This window comes from Gossypium arboreum, chromosome 13 (genome assembly GCF_025698485.1).
Source record: "Gossypium arboreum isolate Shixiya-1 chromosome 13, ASM2569848v2, whole genome shotgun sequence".
NCBI lineage: Eukaryota > Viridiplantae > Streptophyta > Magnoliopsida > Malvales > Malvaceae > Gossypium > Gossypium arboreum.
In genome coordinates, this window is record NC_069082.1 from 1,039,203 (window position 1) to 1,058,535 (window position 19,333).

Genomic DNA, 19,333 nt, shown 5'->3' on the forward strand with positions numbered 1-19,333 from the left:
ATGAAGATCTCGCTCGAGCACTTCCTCGGCCGTCCACGACCTCTTGTACTCATATCGTATTATCTTGATTACGAATTTTTATGCATCAATTAATATTCTAGTGTTTATTACAGATGTTTTATGAATCAGACAGTAGTTCAGAGTTTGTTTTCGCAGAATCGAAGTCTAGCTACAGCTTCAGTCTTTTATCAGATTTTTCCTATGGTTTCAGTATCATCCTATCTAGAGTATCCTAGCAGGATTTTAGTAAAGACATATAATTCAGGAAAATATTCAGAAAAATTCAGAATACTTACAGACTTGAGCCGGAGATTCGGAATGCCACATTCTAAAGATCTAAAATTTGAAAATCGAGTTTTTTGCATTCTTTATAAAATTTTCGTTTTCGAAAATCTTTGTTTTTATAAACCCATTCCATAGCCGAGTTGTTGCAACCTAGGCTCTGATACTACTAAATGTAACACCCCAAACCCGGCCCAGACGTTATGACCGGATCTGACATGCCACATCGAAGTGTTTAAAACATTTTATATTGTTGATCCAGAAAAAAACTTACTTAGTGTTTTAAAAGATAATTTCATTATAGGTTAAAGTGAATGGAAGCTGTGCACCAGGTAGGAAACCGAAAAAGAGGTGGTGAGTCTATCGGACTGCTTAAGTACCAAGCTCCCTTCAGATCCAATCCTAGACATGCATACCGCCATTGCCACACCTTAACGTCATGGATATTTCTAGGAAACCGATTTTGATTAAGTCATTTTTAGGAAAAGTGATTAATTTTGGAAAATACTTTCATTGCGGAAGCTTTGCTTGTTGTTGTATTATTTTGAAATCAATTGTTGTTTTTGAAAACGCACCCTAAAGCTATCCAATTTCAACAGTTAAAATAAGTAATACCTATCTTAGTAACACATATTAAAACCATCAAAAATAATTAAGCGGCCTTATTACATTTAAAAACCCAAACCTCAACGTAAATAATAGGATGTCTAGTTCACTAGAAGAAAACCAAACTTTCAGAACGGGTGGCCACTCCGAATTCCCTCACAGCTCCAAGCCCACTATGGTTGGGGATTTCCTACGTGGATGAAAATAAAAGGGGTGAGTTTAGGGAAACTCAGTGTGTAAGGAAAACCCATTCAAAGCCCAAGTTAGCTCAAGCCCATTGGGCCTAAGCCCATTCAGGTAACATTGATACTGGGCCAGAGCCCTTTTCAGATTACAATAAACTGGGTCTTAGCCCCTTATTCAGATAACAGTATGGCCCATAGGCCCATTTCAAAATACATGCAACATCAATAACATATGCAAGCCCATTTGGGGAGACTACTCAACCCACTAACCACTACACTCCACCCGTACCAGCCCTACACTCCATGTGGGGAATAGCTCAACCCACCCAGCCCAACACTCCACAGATTGCAAACCTTCTTTGCTCGATTAACGATAAATTGAGGCAAAGCCTCCAAGACGTGGACAAGCCACTTTCAGTACTTCCTCCGTCAATATCCCAATCCGTGCATCGATAATAACAACATGGCATGCAGTAAATAACAACGATCAAACATGCATTTAGGTCAATTTAACCTAGGGGTATTTCGGTAATTTATCTACTAGGGGTAAAGCGTAAATTTTCCACTTTTAAAGGTATTTCAGTAATTTATCTATTTTAGGGTTTTCATGCATATTCATACTTTTCACGTACTAAAAGAATCACGTCGAGGGTTCTTACGAATTGGGCAGATTGGCCCATCATTCCAATTTTGGCCCATTAAGCCCAAAAATATCGAGAACACGAAATCATGCACTTTGCAGTCCAAATTTTGCAGCTTACCAAAACATTAATCGATTTACCTCACGAGCATTCGCACACTCGCAAATCTACAAAATATCGGTTTTCGGCATTTCGGCTTTTCGACTTTTGCCAATCTAGACTAAGAAAGAGGGTGTTAGTTACACACCTATTTGCGACGATATGCTGACGAGATCCACACACGAACCGCCTACAATTGGATTACTAACACGTTAATCTAACTATTCAAATACAAACTACGTATTAACCCCTTACAATATTCGGCCAACCACACCTACAGATCATAGTAAGCTTATAAGAAATCAATAAGCAACTCATTAACAAATTTTTGTCAATGTTTACCACATAATCATAATTTTACTGCAAGCTGTCTTCCTGAGCAACAGTCACTAAATCATTTATAACTGGAGTTACGAAACTCCAAATCAAGTGCCTTTAATTTTCCTTGAAAATAGACTCATATATCTTCTATCCATAAAATTTTCAGAATTTTTGGTTTGTCCAATCAATACCAGATATTTCTTAAAGTTTCCCATGTTTCACTGTTTGACTAATCTGACCACTCTTCATTACGAATCAAATTTCTCATTGTACAGAATTCAAAATATGTTCTTGTTTATTTCATTAGAAACTAGACTCAATAAGCTTTAATTACATAATTTATTCAGCTTCTAATTCATCTCCCACAATTTATGGTGATTTTCCAAAGTCACGTTACTGCTGCTGTCCCAAGCAGATTTATTACGAAATCACTCTTTCATACACCTATCTTGCATGCATGTTATTTAAACATGTATATCACCAATCAATCATCACATATCTATGATTTTTACTTAAGCATAATCTCCATTTCATCATTTTAAAGCACAACATGTTAGCCGATTTTTCCCTTTAGCATCTAAGGCACATGCATGCTCATTTGTTTGGCTCAACTTCACATATCTTCCATTTTTCATCAAAAGAACATGAAACAACAACCATTTCCTTCATTTTAATTCATGACCAAATGCACACAACACAACCAAAAACCAAAATATGCTTCAAGAGTTAAGGTAGAATCAAGAAGAACTCATGAACATCAAGATAGAAGCCAAATACCATGAACTTACCTTCAATTTTCTTCCCCAAGTGACCGAACACTCAAGAGCTTTCTCCTCTCCTTTCTCTTCTCTAACTTTCAGCTATGATGAACAAAGATAGACAAAACTTTGTTCTTTTCACCCCTTTTTCTTTTAATAAAACTTCATATTTCATCCATTTAATTCTTTAATACAAAAGACATGAAATTCTTATCATGAAAAATTTACCTAACCCATTATCATGAAACATTTACCTAACCCATTATCATGGAACATTTACCTAACCTATTATCAATTTGTATCAATTTGTACCATAAATTATGGATATCAAGTGTACATTTTGTCTACAACAACATGATAGCTAGCCACTTCATGTAAAATGGGAGGTTTGTCATGCAAATCCTCCTATTTTGCACTCCTATTTATTTGGCCACTTCAATTTAGCCTATAGCATTTTCAAACATTTTCACATAGGTCCTATTTCATAATTTCACTCACAAATGACAAAATCAAAGCATGAAATTTTGCCAACATTCATAGAATTCTCGAAAATTGGGGCGTTACATTTTGTCACATCACCTAATTCTCCTTCTATTTCCTTCATTTTTGCTTTTAATTCTTTTCGTCTTTTACGTAATTTGGTGTGCTTTTTTTGGAGATTTTCCGCATGCCAATTTTGGATTTTTGCTTGAGTGACATTATCTTTCGTAATTTCTTCATCAAATGATTCATTCTTGGAAAGCAACTGCAACACCTGGTTCACATACAATTTAAACAATAAAATAATTTTATATCTAGTTGTTTATACATATTAATATTTTTTTCTTCTTTGATTCAATATAGTCATTACTATAGGTATAAGGTTGTTAACTACTAACATTTATGTTATTAGGATATTCAAGGATCAATGTTATATAGTAATATATGTTTGATATAGATATTGTTTTAGATATTTTCATAGAAAAATATTTGGTACCTTGTCATTGAAGTTTTTAAATTTCACAAGTAGGGTTGGGTTGATGATAAGTGCCCTATAGAGTATAGTAAAATATTTTAAAAGTTGAAACAAAAATGTATGTATGAATGTATGTATGTATGTTTGTATGTATGTATGTATAAGGAGAGAGATCCACTTGCATTGATGTAAAACTTAAGAGGTTTTATATCTTTCCATAACTTTTATATGATTAATATTTTAACAATCCAACCATCATATTTCATGCTTTATTCATGTAGATCATACATGTTAAGTTTGACATAAATTTAAAATTTCTAATCATTCATTTTATGTAAAAGAAATTTTAACTGTTAAATATACATAAATATAAACAATATTTCAGATTGATATGATAAAGATATCGGATTGATTAAAAATTTACATGCATGATAAGTTCAAATATATTGATAAGTTTGATGGTTAGATTGTTAAAATATTAATTGTATAAAACGTTGAGGAAAATTGTAAAACTGCTTAAATTTTACACGATATAAGTAAATCTCTTATATATAGCCAAAAACTCAAAGAACAAGTAATTAAAACTCTTATGTTTAGCACTTAAAGTCCAAAGCCAAATCCTAATGTTAACATCACTTCCTCTTACATTTTAATATAACCTTCCGAATGCAAGTATTTTAAAAGATAGACATTTAATTAAAAGAATAGGAATGATCCACTTACATCGTGTAAAACTTAAATGGTTTTAGACTCTTCAATAACTTTTATACGATTAATAATTTTATCAATATATTTGTAGTTTTCATACATGTAAATTTTTAATCGATCTGATCTTTCTATCATAATAATGTAAAATATTGTGTATATTAATATATATATATATTTTAACGATTGAGATTTTTTACATAAAACAAATAGTTATAAAATTTTAATTTATACCAAACTTGACACACATGAATAGAGCATGAAATATAACACTTGAATTGTTAAAATATTAACCATGCAAAAAGTTATAGAAGAGTGTAAAACCTCTTAAATTTTATATCGATGTATGTAGATCTCTCCCCTTAAAAATATCCCAATTAAATATTTAAATTAAAAAATAAAAAATATACTAACCGCTGAAAACACGCACTTGACTTCAGCAATAAATTTGCAATCCGCACAGTAGTAAATCAACTCTCTTTGGTTTCTTTTTTGCTCACAAACATCACAATAAAATTCGTCATTTTCTTCATTTGAGTTCAACTCATATTTAAAAGGAGACTTTGTGAGGGTTAAAAGATGGAGATGAGATTTGTGTTTTATTGTTTTAGGTGCTGAAGGAAGACATTGGAGATGGATGTTAATGTCACATTGCACGCATCGAAGGACGAAGTTACAGCATTTTACACCACAGAGATGGCAAGAAAGATCGGGTGTTTTCTCAAGAAGAGTGAGAAGGTGTTGATGGCCACTAAACGTAATAGAGGGCAGGGGCTTATAACAATCCAAGTGAAGGTTAAACTTACACACATATTCCCGACAGCTATATGCTAAGAGAGTTGAATCCATGCCCCGGAAACATGCATCACAAGTGCGGATATGATCATTGGATGGAAGGGATTGGATGGTGAGAGGGTGTTTGGGATGAAAAGGATGCTTAATATTTACAGATTTGTAAGGTAATTTAACAAAGCATGATTTATGTAAAAAGAAGTGGTTGCATGATCTGATACACCTGAAAGTTGGTGCGGGAGGTAAGCAGATCTGTGCACATGCTACACAACGAGGTTCGCTGCCATATTCTTCATTGTTTTGGACAAGAGCTAGTGTATGCCGGTGACAGAAGTGTTGGATCTCTTTGGTATCTTCAAAGTTTATGGTGGGAAATAGGGCACATGTGACATGGAGATTGAGATCACATGCTCCACAGCTGAACTTCGTGCGGGAGACAATACGTTTACCACAACAATCACATTTGTTATCACGGTAAGGATCTGAGATGAATATGAGAGAGCATGGATGGATGCGATGATTGATCAACTGTCGTGGAATGCTCTTCATGCAAGATTTATGAAGGAAAAACTTTCATTTCATGCAACCGTAGGTAGAAGAAGAAGAAGAAAAGGAAGAAGAAGAAGAAGAAGAAGAAGAAGAGCAAAGCTCTTCACAAAAGGAGCAGATCACTGTATGTTTCTGGTCGGAATCAACAAGTTTTAAGGGATGAATATGAGTGAAATGTTGAATGGTGTATTCCTCATCTGAATATTCTACCAATGACTTTACAGCGCATTCCACGTGCGCTTGAAACGTACAACGAAACTTGCATTTATAGGAAAAGTTTGAAGTGATAGCTCCAAAACAAATATAACAATCATCCAAACCAGAATCATAACCATAATAATCCATACCATAATTAAAATGAGGGGAGATCCTAAGAGGGCATAGATGAAAGGAACTTTGAACCTCTTCTTTGAACTCATCAAGACAAGATTTATGAAGAAAATACTTACAAGGTTTGCAACCATAGGTCGGGCCAGATAAGTACGTCCAACATACTTTGCATCGTTTCATTCTATCCCCCTTAATGAATGACAAGAGGTGCTCATGGATGAAATGTTGAATCTCCATTCTTTTTTTTTATGAAACAATACAAAATACATACTTCTTTGTAAACATGTTATTGCAATATATATCAATCGAAAAAGTCTAATTTCAAAGTATATAATATTCTCCACTTTTCTTAATATCTAATTCATCACTGATTCTATGCATACTCTAACATTGCAAGCAAACAAGACATCAAAGTAATTCCACCTTACTGAAGTTTATCATGATAAACAACTATCTTACCATATCGAGAAGAAAGGAATTATAACAGATAATATAAACAATTATTTTATTTACAATTTATTTTAACTTTTATAGCAAGTTGTCGAATTAGAGATTATTTTTTAAAAATATTTTAAATAATTATTTCTTAAAATATTGTTATACATATATATATTTTGCAATAAAAGTCATTGTGGTTCCCTACCCTGTCACCCCACAACTTCTTAAAGTTAAGAATTTCAAATTTTGATATTTTAGAAATAGTATATTATCAATTTTAGTTTTAAGGTTTATATTTCTTTTGTCAATTTGATCTTTATTTTTAATTAAATGTGACTATTAATCTTTAAAAAAAGGTCGAATTTGACTATCAATCTTTCAAAAGAGTTAAATTATTTTTTTCATAAAAATCTTGACTAAAACGTTAAATTTTTAAACATGATAGCTTGAATGACAATCCTCATGTACTTAATGCTAATTTTTTAAAATTTTATGAACTTTTTATCATTTTAATTTTTTTATATTTTTAGAATTATTTGCTGACATGACATAAGACAGGTAATGCCATGTCAACGTGAAAGTATACGTGAATTGTCATACGACTTACCATACTAACATCATTAAAAAAAATGTTTTAATCAGTATTTCTATTAAAAAAAAGAACAATTTGACTTTTTTTGAAAAGTTAAGAATCAAATTTAGCTAAAAAAAAGAGATCAAATTGAACATTATGTGTTTTAAACCTGAAGGGAACTTAAAGTTAAAAAAGGAAACCTTGGAAGAAGCCATAACACAACAAAAGCAATGGCACTGCTCCCTCAAAATGAAATTTTTTTAATTTAAGTTTTTTTATAATTTATAAAATTTTAAATTAGTAATTGTAAAATTATACTTTTAACTTTTTTACAAACAATAAAAATTTGAAAAATTCTTTAAAAACTATAAAAATATAAGCTATTAAATCAACTCTCTTTGATTTCTTTTTTGCTCGCAAATGTCATAATAAAATTCTTCTTCTTCTTCATTTGAGTTCAACTCATATTTAAAAGGATATTTTGTAAGGGTTAAAGGATGGAAATGGGATTTGTGTTTTATTTTTTTAGGTGCTGAAGGAAGACATTGAAGATGGATGTTAATGTCACATGGCACACATCGAAGGACAAAGTTACAGCAGATTACACCAGAAAGATGGCAAGTAACATCAGGTGTTTTCTCTAGAAGAATGATAAGGTGTTGATGGCCACTAAACGTAATAGAAGGCAGCAGCTTATAACAATCCAAGTGAAGGTTAAACTTAATTCCCGACAGCTATATGCTAAGAGAGTTGAATCAATGCCCCGACAACATGCATCACAAGTGTGGATATGATCATTGTATGGAAGGGATTTGATGGGGAGAGGGTGTTTGGGATGAAAAGGATACGTAAAATTTATAGATTTATAAGGTAATTTAACATAGCATGATTTGTGTAAAAAGAAGTGGTTGCATGATCTGCTATACCTGAAAGTTGGTGAGGGAGGTCAGCAAATCTGAGCACATGCTACACAACGAGGTTCGCTGCCATATTCTTCATCGTTTTGGACAAGAGCTAGTGTATGCGGGTGAGAGAAATGTTGGATCTCTTTGACATCTTCAGAGTCTATGGTGGGCAATAGGGCACATTTGACATGGAGATCGAATACACATGGTCCGCAGCTGAACTTCATGCCGTGGACAATACGTTCACCACAAAAAGCACATTCGTCATTGCCGTAAGGATCTGTGATGAATATGAGAGTGCATGGATGGATGCGATGATTGATCAACTGTCGCGGAAAGCTCTTCATGCAAGATTTATGAAGGAAAAACTTGCATTCCATGCAACCGTAGGTAGAAGAAGAAGAAGAGCAGAGCTGTTCACAAATGGAGCAAATCACTTCATCTTTCTGGTTGGAATCAACAAGGGATGAAGATGAGTGAAATGATGAATGGTGTACTCATCTTTTTTTTTTTTTTTTTCATTACTGCCTTTACAACTTGTAAAAGCAAATATGGGAAACACAAACAGGATTAATGAATCCTACTTACTGAGGCCACTCATCAACAATACAAACCCGACATCCTAAGACCAAAGTTAACAAACAACACTGTAGAAATGACCACCCAAAAAGTACTACAAAACATAATCAAAACCACGTAGCATACACATGAAATCTGACATTATAAATCAACTCACCACCAAGCCTTAAACATACTAGTTCTATTAGCCCCTGCAATAGCTAGAGAATCTGCCATTTCATTTCCATTGGCCACAGCAGCTGAAAAAGATAACTCTCCCACCCTGCTCCACCTCCTTTCCAGTTCAGCAAATATAACTTGATGCGACCAACGTCTCCTTGTTTTCTCCAGAATCCAACTAAGAACCTCCCTTGAACTTATTTCAATAATCAAAGAACGAGACCTCTTCTAGCCGATTTCAATAATAATATCAAGAGCAATGATTAAAGCTCCCAATTCAGTTGACTCAGCATCACCTGCATCAATTGGTCCTGAAAATAAGGCTCTAACAATTCCACTTGAATGGTGTACTCATCTGAATATTCTACCATTGGCTTTAGGGCGCATTCCACGTGCGTTTGAAACCTACAACTTAACTTGCATTTATAGACAAAATTTGGAGTGATAATTTTGAAACAAACAAAACAAGAACAACTACAATATTCAGTGGAAATGGTAAGAGGGCATGGATGAAAGAAACATTGAACCTCTGCTTTGTGCTCATCAAGACAAGATTTATGAAGAAAATACTCATAAAGTTTGCAACCATAGGTCGGACCGGATAAGTCCCTTTCACATCCTCTGCACCGATCGATTCTATTCCCCTCCTTAATGAATTAAAATGACAGGGGCGGCGATGGATGAAATGTTGAATCTCCATTTTTTTTAATGAAACAATAGAAAACACATACATTGTTGCAAACATGTTATTGCAATATATAACAATCCAATCATTTTCTCTTACTTTTCTTAATGTCTAATTCATTTCTGATTTTATGCATAACCTAACATTGCAAGCAAACAAGACATTAAAGTAATTCCATCTTTAATTAATCAAATTAATAAATTAATTGTTGAAGTTCACCTATCTTATCACATAAAGAAGAAGAAAAAATAATATAAACAAATTATTTTATTTACAATCTATTTTAACTTTTATAGCAAATTCTCATGGTTAATTATTTCTTAAAATATTGCTATACATCATTTTTTTTAACATAAAATTTCTTTTCGCCTGTGTATTTTAAGTATAAATTCATTATAGAATTACAGTTTAAAATCTCAAATTACACGTAAACTTTTGATGCTAGCATGATAAAGTAGATTTTACTTTGATGTAATTATATATTTAATAAATAAGTAATTTTAATTATTTTCACGTTTACATTAAATAAATTTACTTTTTATCTTTTGACAAATGGCATTTTAAAGACATATTTTCAAATTAAAAGAAAGGTGAGATGAGTATGTTGAAAGAATAAATTTTTAGCTTGGAATCATGAAATTATTCATTAAAATATCAAAAATAAATACTTGCAGCAAACGTATGTGGAAAGAGGTATCCAAAACTCTTAATTAATTCGCGCAAGGAATACAAGAAAAACTATCTACTCCTTGCTTTCAAATCCCCGTAAGAAAACAACAAAATTCTTGCTTACTAAAGATGTAATGATAAAATACATTATATTTTTAAGAGAATTTAAATTCGAATTTTAAAAATAATATTCCTTATGAAACTACCTGCAAAATAAATAATCTCTAAACACTTTAAAACAAATATAGAAAATACCTTACTTCAACCCCAAAATCAATAATAGTCGTAGTCGCTGACATCGTAGTCATCCAATTCATCGTCACTGTTGTTAGTGGAACCGCCTACGAGACTACTCCACCAATTCCTATTGTGATGATTCACCAATTCTTGGCAATTATTATTACCATTCCAGTTGATCATCAAACCTTGATTCTCGGCACTATTGAACAAATCTCGCAATTGAGAGTTATTTTTCACTAGTTGAAATAAAAATTCTGAGCTACCTCTCACTAGGTTGCCTAATAGAACTTTTGTCCTATTTATCTCGTTTGTCACACCATCCAATTCTCCTTGTAACTGCTTCATTTTGGCTTCTAATCTAATGTATTTTTGTAAGAGATTTTCAACTTGCCATTTTTTAGTTTCTGGATAAAATTCAACTTTTTGAGTCACATCATCCATCAGAGTTCTTTTCTTTTCAAATGAATTGTCCTCAAAAGGTGATGACAATACCTGATTCACATATAATTTAAATAATGAGATAATTTCATATTTAATTGGTTATACATACTAATCTTTTTTAATTCATATAAGTACTAATCTTTTCTAGGGTAGGTATAAAATTGGTTATACATACTATCATTTATATTATACATGAATATTTCTTTGGGGAGGGTGAAGAGGATCCATTTATACAGGTATAAAGCTTAAGTGGTTCTCCGTTCCATAAATTTTTATAAAATTAATATTTTAATAATCTAACTATTATATTTTATTCTCTATTCATGTAGATTATGCATTTCAAATTTGGTATAAATTAAAATTTTTAACTATTTATTTTATGTAAAAATAACTTTCAATCGTTAAATAAATAAATAAACATAGATAGATATATGCATGACAAATACAAATATATTGATAAGTTTACTGGTTATGTAACGCCCCAATTTTCGGGAATCCTGTGAATGTTGGCATAGGTTTAATTATGTTAGTGGGCCTCTAGAAGGCCCAAGCTTAAGATAGAACCCGGTAATTTTAGTTAATTTTTGTTCCATAAGAAAAAGGGAGTGAAATTATGAAATAGGACCTATGTGAAAATGTTTGAAAATGCTATAGGCTAAATTGAAGTGGCCAAATAAATAGGAGTGCAAAATAGGAGGATTTGCATGACAAACCTCCCATTTTACATGAAATGGCCAACCATCATGTTGTTGTAGACAAAATGTGCACTTGATATCCATAATTTATGGTACAAATTGATACAAATTGATAATAGGTTAGGTAAATGTTTTTGATGTGGCATGCCGGATCCGGCCATAACTTCTGGGCCGGGTTTGGAGTGTTACAGGTTAGATTATTAAAATATTAATTATGAAAAATTACTAAAAAATATAAAATCACTTAATTTTACACTAGGGCATATAGATCCCTCCCCGCATGTACATAATACTAAAATATACATGCCAAAAGCTCAAAGGACCAAAGGAAGAAGTAGTTAACTCTTTGTTAGCACTTAAAGTCTAAGGTCAAATAATAATGTTAACATCACTTTCTCTTAAATTTTAATGTAAGCTTTTATATGTAAGTATTTAAAAAGGTAAACATCTAATTAAAAGTAATTCAATTAAGTGTTTAAATTGAATAATAAAAAAATATACTAACCTCTGAAAACACGCACTTAACTTCAACAATAAATTTACACTCCGCACAATAGTAAATCAACTCTCTTTGGTTTCTTTTTTGCTCGCAAGCATCACAATAAAATTCATCATCTTCTTCATATGAGTTCAATTCATATTCAAAAGGAGATTTTGTAAGGATTAAAGGATGGAGATGAGATTTGTGCTTTATTGTTTTAGGCGCTGAAGGAAGACATTGGAGATGGATGTTAAAGTCACATGGCAGACATCGAAGGACGAAGTTACGGCAGTTTACACCACAAAGATGGCAAGTAACATCGGCTGTTTTCTCAAGGAGAGTGAGAGGGTGTTGATGGCCACTAAACGTGATAGAAGGCAGCGGCTTATAACAATCCAAGTGAAGGTTAAACTTGCACTCAGATTCCCGGCAGCTATATGCTAAGAGAGTTGAATCAATGCCCCGACAACATGCATAACAAGTGCGGATATGATGATTGTATGGAAGGGACGTAATGGTGAGAGAGTGTCCGGGATGAAAAGGATGCTTAAAATTTATAGATTTGTAAGGTAATTTAACATAGCATGATTTATGTAAAAAGAAGTGGTTGCATGATCTGCTACACCTGAAAGTTGGTGCGGGAGGTAAGCAGATCTGTGCACATGCTACACAACGAGGTTCACTGCCATATTCTTCATTGTTTTGGACAAGAGCTAGTGTATGCGGGTGAGAGAAATGTTGGATCTCTTTGGCATCTTCAGAGTCTATTGTGGGAAACAGGGCACATTTGACATGGAGATTGAGATCACATGCTCCACAGCTGAACCTCATGTGGGAGACAATACGTTCACCACAACAATCACATTCGTCCCAGAAAGGAAATGTGATGAATATGAGAGTGCATGGATGGATGCGATGATTGATCAACTGTCGCGGAATGCTCTTCATGCAAGATTTATGAAGGAAAAACTTGCATTCCATGCAACCGAAAGTAGAATTAGAAGAAGAAGAAGAAGAAGAAAGGCAGAGCTCTTCACAAATGGAGCAGATCACTTCATCTTTCTGGTTGGAATCAACAAGTTTTAAGGGATGAAGATGAGTGAAATGTTGAATGGTGTACTCCTCATCTGAATATTCTACCACTTGCTTTAGGGCGCATTCCACATGCGCTCGAAACGTACAACTTAACTTGCATTTATAGACAAAGTTTGAAGTGATTTGTTTAAAACAAACAAAACAATCAGCCTTAGATTGAGTGGAGATGGTAAGAGGGCATGGATGAAAGAAACATTGAACCTCTGCTTTGTGCTCATCAAGACAAGATTTATGAAGAAAATAGGGACAATATCTGCAACCATAGGTCGGGCCCATTAAGTACTCCCCACATCCTTCACACCATCTCATTGTATTCCCCTGCTCAATGAATGACAAGGGGTGGTGATGGATGACATGTTGAATCTTCATTCTTTTTTAATGAAACAACATAAAATACATATAAGGTTGCAATCATGTTATTGCAATATATAACAATCGAAAAGTGTAATTTCAAAATATATAATTTTCTCAATGCATAAGTCACCACTAATTCTATACTTAAACTAACATTGCAAGTAAACAAATCATTAAAGTAATTCCATCTTTTATTAATTAAATTAGTAAATTAATTGTTGAAGTTCATCATAATAAGCAATTGGGAAGAAAGGAATTATAATATAAACAATCATTTTCTTTACAATATGTTTTAACTTTTATAGCAATTCAATCTTAATATCCTAAATAAAGTAGACAAAAATCTCAAATTAAACATACTTTTGATGTGTAAAATGATAAACTAGGTTTTAATTTAATATAATTATACACTTAATAAATAAATAATTTAATTATTTTCACGTAAACGAAAGTTATTGCATAATAACATTTCTTAATTCCATTTACTTTTTATAAATAACAAAAATAACTTTATAATCCGCTATCATGAATTTCAAAAGAATTAATCTCTAAAATTTTTAAAACAAAGGTAAAAAAAAAACCTTAATTCAACCCCCAAAATTACTAACACAAAACCAATATTCATCGAATCTAATCTTTTACTAAACAAATTTATATAATTAATTCATTTTGGGATAAAGCTCAAAACAATATATGAATTTTAGTTTAGTGTGCAATTTTATACATGAAATTTTAATTTAACTTAGTTCTCATAAATTATTAACACAATTATTGATATAGCATCTTTTATGATTATATATTGCATACACAAATAATTATGTTTATTGAATATAAAAATAAATTAATGTATTTATTTCTTTAAATGTGTGCGATTGAATTAAAATTAAAGACATTTGAACCACAATCAAAGTTTCATATGTATGATTACATCAAACTAAAGTTCATATATTAAATTTTACATTATGTCCCTCTTTTAAATAGTAAATTAATTATTAAAATTGATCATGATAAACAACTATCTTTATCACATCGGAAAGAAACGAATTATAATAGATAATATAAACAATTATTTTATTTACAATCTATTTTAACTTTTATCGTAACTTGTCTTTTGATTCAGTATTAGAGATTAACTTTTTAAAAATATATATTTAAATAATTATTTTAAAAATATTGCTACTCATATTTTTAAAAAACTTTTCAAACATAGAATTTCCTTTCGCCTTGCGTATTTTTAATTTGATGTGTAAATGATAAAATAAATTTTAATATAATAAAAGAGATTATGAATATTATTAAATTTTAATTTAAGTATAACAAAATATTTGAAATATAACTTAAAAATAGAAAATAGAAATAATCATAGAAAAAATTATTATCTACTTTTACAAATTAAATGAGAAACTATTTTGTTTATGCTTTAATTAAATTTTACAAACGAATAAATAAGGTGATACCTTTAAGATACATTTTAAAATAAAATAAAAATAAAAGGTTGATACATTAGATCAAGCTGAGATGGCTATGTCAAAAGAACAAATACTTAGCTTCGTCCAAAGGAATTACATTTGATCATCAAATAAAATAAAAAATAAAAATGTTGACACATTGGGTCAAGCTAGGATGGCTATGTCGGAAGAGCAAATACTTAGCTTCGTCCAAAGGAATTACATTTGATCATCAAATAAAATAAAAAATAAAAAGGTTGACACATTAGGTCAAGCTGAGATGGCTATGTCGGAAGAACAAATACTTAGCTTCGTCCGAAGGGATTACATTTGATCATCAAATAAAATAAAAAATAAAAAGGTTGACACATTGGGTCAAGCTAGGATGGTTATCTCGGAAGAGCAAATACTTAGCTTCGTCCGAAGGGATTACATTTGATCACCAAATAAAATAAAAAATAAAAAGGTTGACACATTAGGTCAAGCTAGGATGGCTATCTCGGAAGAACAAATACTTAGCTTCATCCGAAGGAACTACATTTGATCACCAAATAAAATAAAAAATAAAAAGGTTGACACATTGGGTCAAGCTGAGATGGCTATGTCGGAAGAAAAAGTACTTAGCTTCGTCCAAAGGAATTACATTTGATCATCAAATAAAATAAAAAATAATAAGGTCGACACATTGGGTCAAGCTGAGATGGTTATGTGGGAAGAACAAGTACTTAGGTTCATCCGAAGGGATTACATTTGACCATCAAATAAAATAAAAAATAAAAAGGTTGACACATTGGGTCAAGCTGAGATGGCTATGTTGGAAGAACAAATACTTAGCTTCACCCGAAGGGATTACATTCAATCATCAAATTGGTCCCGTAAAGCCATTTTTTTTAACTTAAATGGATTTATTTGAAAATCATTCTTTTGTTAATTTGTAGGGAAAAAAATTCATTAATTTAAACCGATTGTACTTAACAATTAATGTGGAGTTTTAAAAAACGGTTAAGGTTTTCAAGAAAAGACTTATCAAAACTTTTAAGTATTTTATAAAGCACCGAAAACATTTAAAATAATAATTTTTTAAATCGAATAGCATGCAAATATCAAAGTAATAATTAAATGTCATGCTTAAAATAAATAAGCTAAACAATCTTAAATCTACGATATAAAAGCATAAATAATTATTACAATCCCGTAAATAAATTGATTAAGGGAAACTTTAAATAAAACTTAAAAATAGAAATAATGAGAAAAAAATAGGTTGCTATTTTGAGTCCTAGTTTTCTACGTTACCTGAGAGGTAATGAAAGGGGGAGTGAGCTCACAACGGCTCAGTGTCAGCCTAAATTCTAAATCATTACATATAATTGAAAAATAATAAAGCATATAATAAATAGCATGTAGTGAAGTAAGCATTCTTCATGGAACATATTACAAATCAATGTATAATCAATTTTTATATGATGCAATGTAATTTATGGATTAAGTTCTCATCTGTCTATCCTATCCGTCCTCAAGCATTGTTCGACACTCCAAAACCTATATCAATAACTCACCATCCTAATTCACCACTTATTTTATGCATAGCCTAACATTGCAAGCAAATAACACATTAAAGTAATTCCATCTTTAATTAATCAAATTAATAAATTAATTGTTAAAGTTCATTATAGTAAGCAACTATCTTATTACATCAAGAAGAAAACAATATAATAGATTATAAGGAAAAGAATTTGGGTTACAACTCTAACACTCTCGTTTTATTAATTTTTTAAACTTGAACAGCTTAATATATGTTTTCCATAATTACATTTTAAAAGTATATATTTAGTTTACATATAATTAAATTTCATTATAAAATTAATAAAAAAGACGGGCTCGAATCTTGAAACCAAACATCATTTATATTTTAAACAAATATATATATTTTTATCTAATCCCATCTTTTAGATTTAATATTTTTAACAAACGATCTCAAATTTTAGACAAATATTTGCTCTTAAGCAACTAAGCCAACCATTGAAAAGATCTAATCGGCTGGGAAAGAGGGAAAAACATAATTTTTGTTTTCGAAATAAAACAATAATCTTATTATATCTGAATTTTTTAGACAATATTTAGAATTGCTCATAACCCTCTTTAACCCGTAAATAAAATGATAACAATTTTTTTTCAATTTTGATCTCATATAATAACATTAGACTCTAATATTATTCCATATCATCAAATAAAAATTTATAATATTTCATAAATAAATTTAGATTATAACATTGCACAATATCTAAATGTCACGATTTAGAAACTAAATGTTATATTATCACATTATTATTTAAGTTCATAATCATCATCAACTTATAACTTTAAACTGTATCGAAATTTTCCTTGTTTTTCTTTAACAAAAAAAGTCGGTGTCAAAAATTTAATCATAATCAACCTAAAATAAGTGTATAAACCAGCAAAACTAAAACATAAAATTTCTTTTCTTCCGTGTACATTTCAAGGATAAATTCATTGTAATATCTTAAAAAATTAGATAAAAATCTTGAATATATTTATTTTGATGCAATTATATATTTAATAAATAAACAATTTTAACTATTTTGAAGTTAAATAAATATAATAGTTTTACTTTTTATCTTTTGGGAATTGGCATTTTAAAGATATATTTTGAAGTGTTTTTAGGTTACTATACTATAAAATCATGACATTGTAATTTAGAGAGTGAAATTGCGATGTTATCCCATTGCAATGTTTTTTACTTCATTTTTTCTAATATCTACAAACATGTTATTGAAGCTGCCAACATTTTGATATTGTTGGTTAAAATAGATTTTGAATCTTTAAAATTTAAATTCAAGTTTTATCATATACAATTACATAGTATAATTATCTAATTTTAATGCCATGAATTTGTAAATGTAAAACTTAAAATTACATATTCTAAATGTATTTTAATTATTACTTTTATATAATATTAATTTGGAATGTTGTTGGGTAAGATACATTATCTTGATAAATATAATTTTAAATCCAATTGACAGTACCTTTTAACAGGTTTGGACTATCATCCACTAGATTGTCTAACAAGTAACAAATTTGTTGTCTTCACTGTCTCTTTTGTCACATCATCCAATTCTGCTTTCAATTGCTTCATTTTTGCTTCTAATTCTTCTTGTCTTTCACGTAATTTGATGCACTTTTCTTAGAGATTTTCCACATGCCATTTTTGGATTTCTGTTTCAGCGATATTGTCTTTCGAAATTTCTTTTAGTAACACCTAATTCACGTACAATTTAAATAGTAAAATAATTTTATGTTTAGTTGTTATTCATATATTCAGGGATCAATATTATATAAGAATATGCATTTGATATGAATATTATTTTTAGATATTTTATAGAAAAATATTTGTTACACTATCAATGGAATTTTTAAACTTCACAAGTATGATTGGATTGATGACAAGTGCTCTATAGAGTATAGTAAAATATTTTAAAAAGTATAAATAGAAATGTATGTATGTATGTATATATGCATGTATACGGGAGAGATCCACTTACATCGGTGTAAAACTTAGGAGGTTTTATATCCTTCCATAACTTTTATATGATTAATATTTTAACAATTCAACGGTCATATTTCATACTCTATTCATGTAGATTATACATGTCAAGTTTGACATAAATTAAAATTTCTACTCATTCATTTTATGTAAAAGAAATTTCAATCGTTAAATATATATACATGTAGACAATATTTTAGATTGATATAATAGAGATATGAGGTCGATTAAAAATTTACATGCACAACAAGTACAAATATATTAATAAGTTTAATGATTGGATTTTTAAAATATTAATTTTATAAAAGTAGATAAAGATTGTAAAACCGCTTAAGTTTTACATTGGTATAAGTGAATCTCATATATATATATATATATATATAGCCAAAAACTCAAAGAAACAAGTAGTTAAAACTCTATGTTAAACATTTAATTAAAATAACAGGAATGATCTATTTACATAGGTGTAAAACTTTAAGTGATTTTACACCTTTCAATAACTTTTACACTATTAATAATTTAATAATCCAACCGTCAATTTATCAATATATTTATACTATTCATGCATCTAAATCTTTTAATCGATCTGAATTCTTTATCATATTGATAAAGAATATTGTGTATATTAATATATATTTTAATGATTAAGATTTTTTACATAAAATGAATAGTTATAAAATTTTATTTATACCAAACTTAACATACATGAATACGAGAATCAAACATGGTGATTGAATTTATTAAAATATTAACATGCAAAAAGTTATAGAAGGGTGTAAAACCTC

The 19,333-nt window shown here is 30.3% G+C and overlaps 2 long non-coding RNA genes across 2 annotated transcripts; both read right to left on the reverse strand.

Annotated features, from left to right (window-relative positions):
• Positions 1–931: 931 nt before the first annotated feature.
• Positions 932–2,066, reverse strand: LOC128286970 (uncharacterized). The gene is made up of 2 exons (XR_008277663.1): positions 1,962–2,066; positions 932–1,078 (listed from the first exon to the last, which is right to left on the reverse strand). It is a non-coding gene; the product is annotated as an uncharacterized LOC128286970 (long non-coding RNA).
• Positions 2,067–9,063: 6,997 nt separating this feature from the next.
• LOC108461908 (uncharacterized) lies at positions 9,064–9,605 on the reverse strand. The gene is made up of 2 exons (XR_001867889.2): positions 9,406–9,605; positions 9,064–9,174 (listed from the first exon to the last, which is right to left on the reverse strand). It is a non-coding gene; the product is annotated as an uncharacterized LOC108461908 (long non-coding RNA).
• Positions 9,606–19,333: the final 9,728 nt, after the last annotated feature.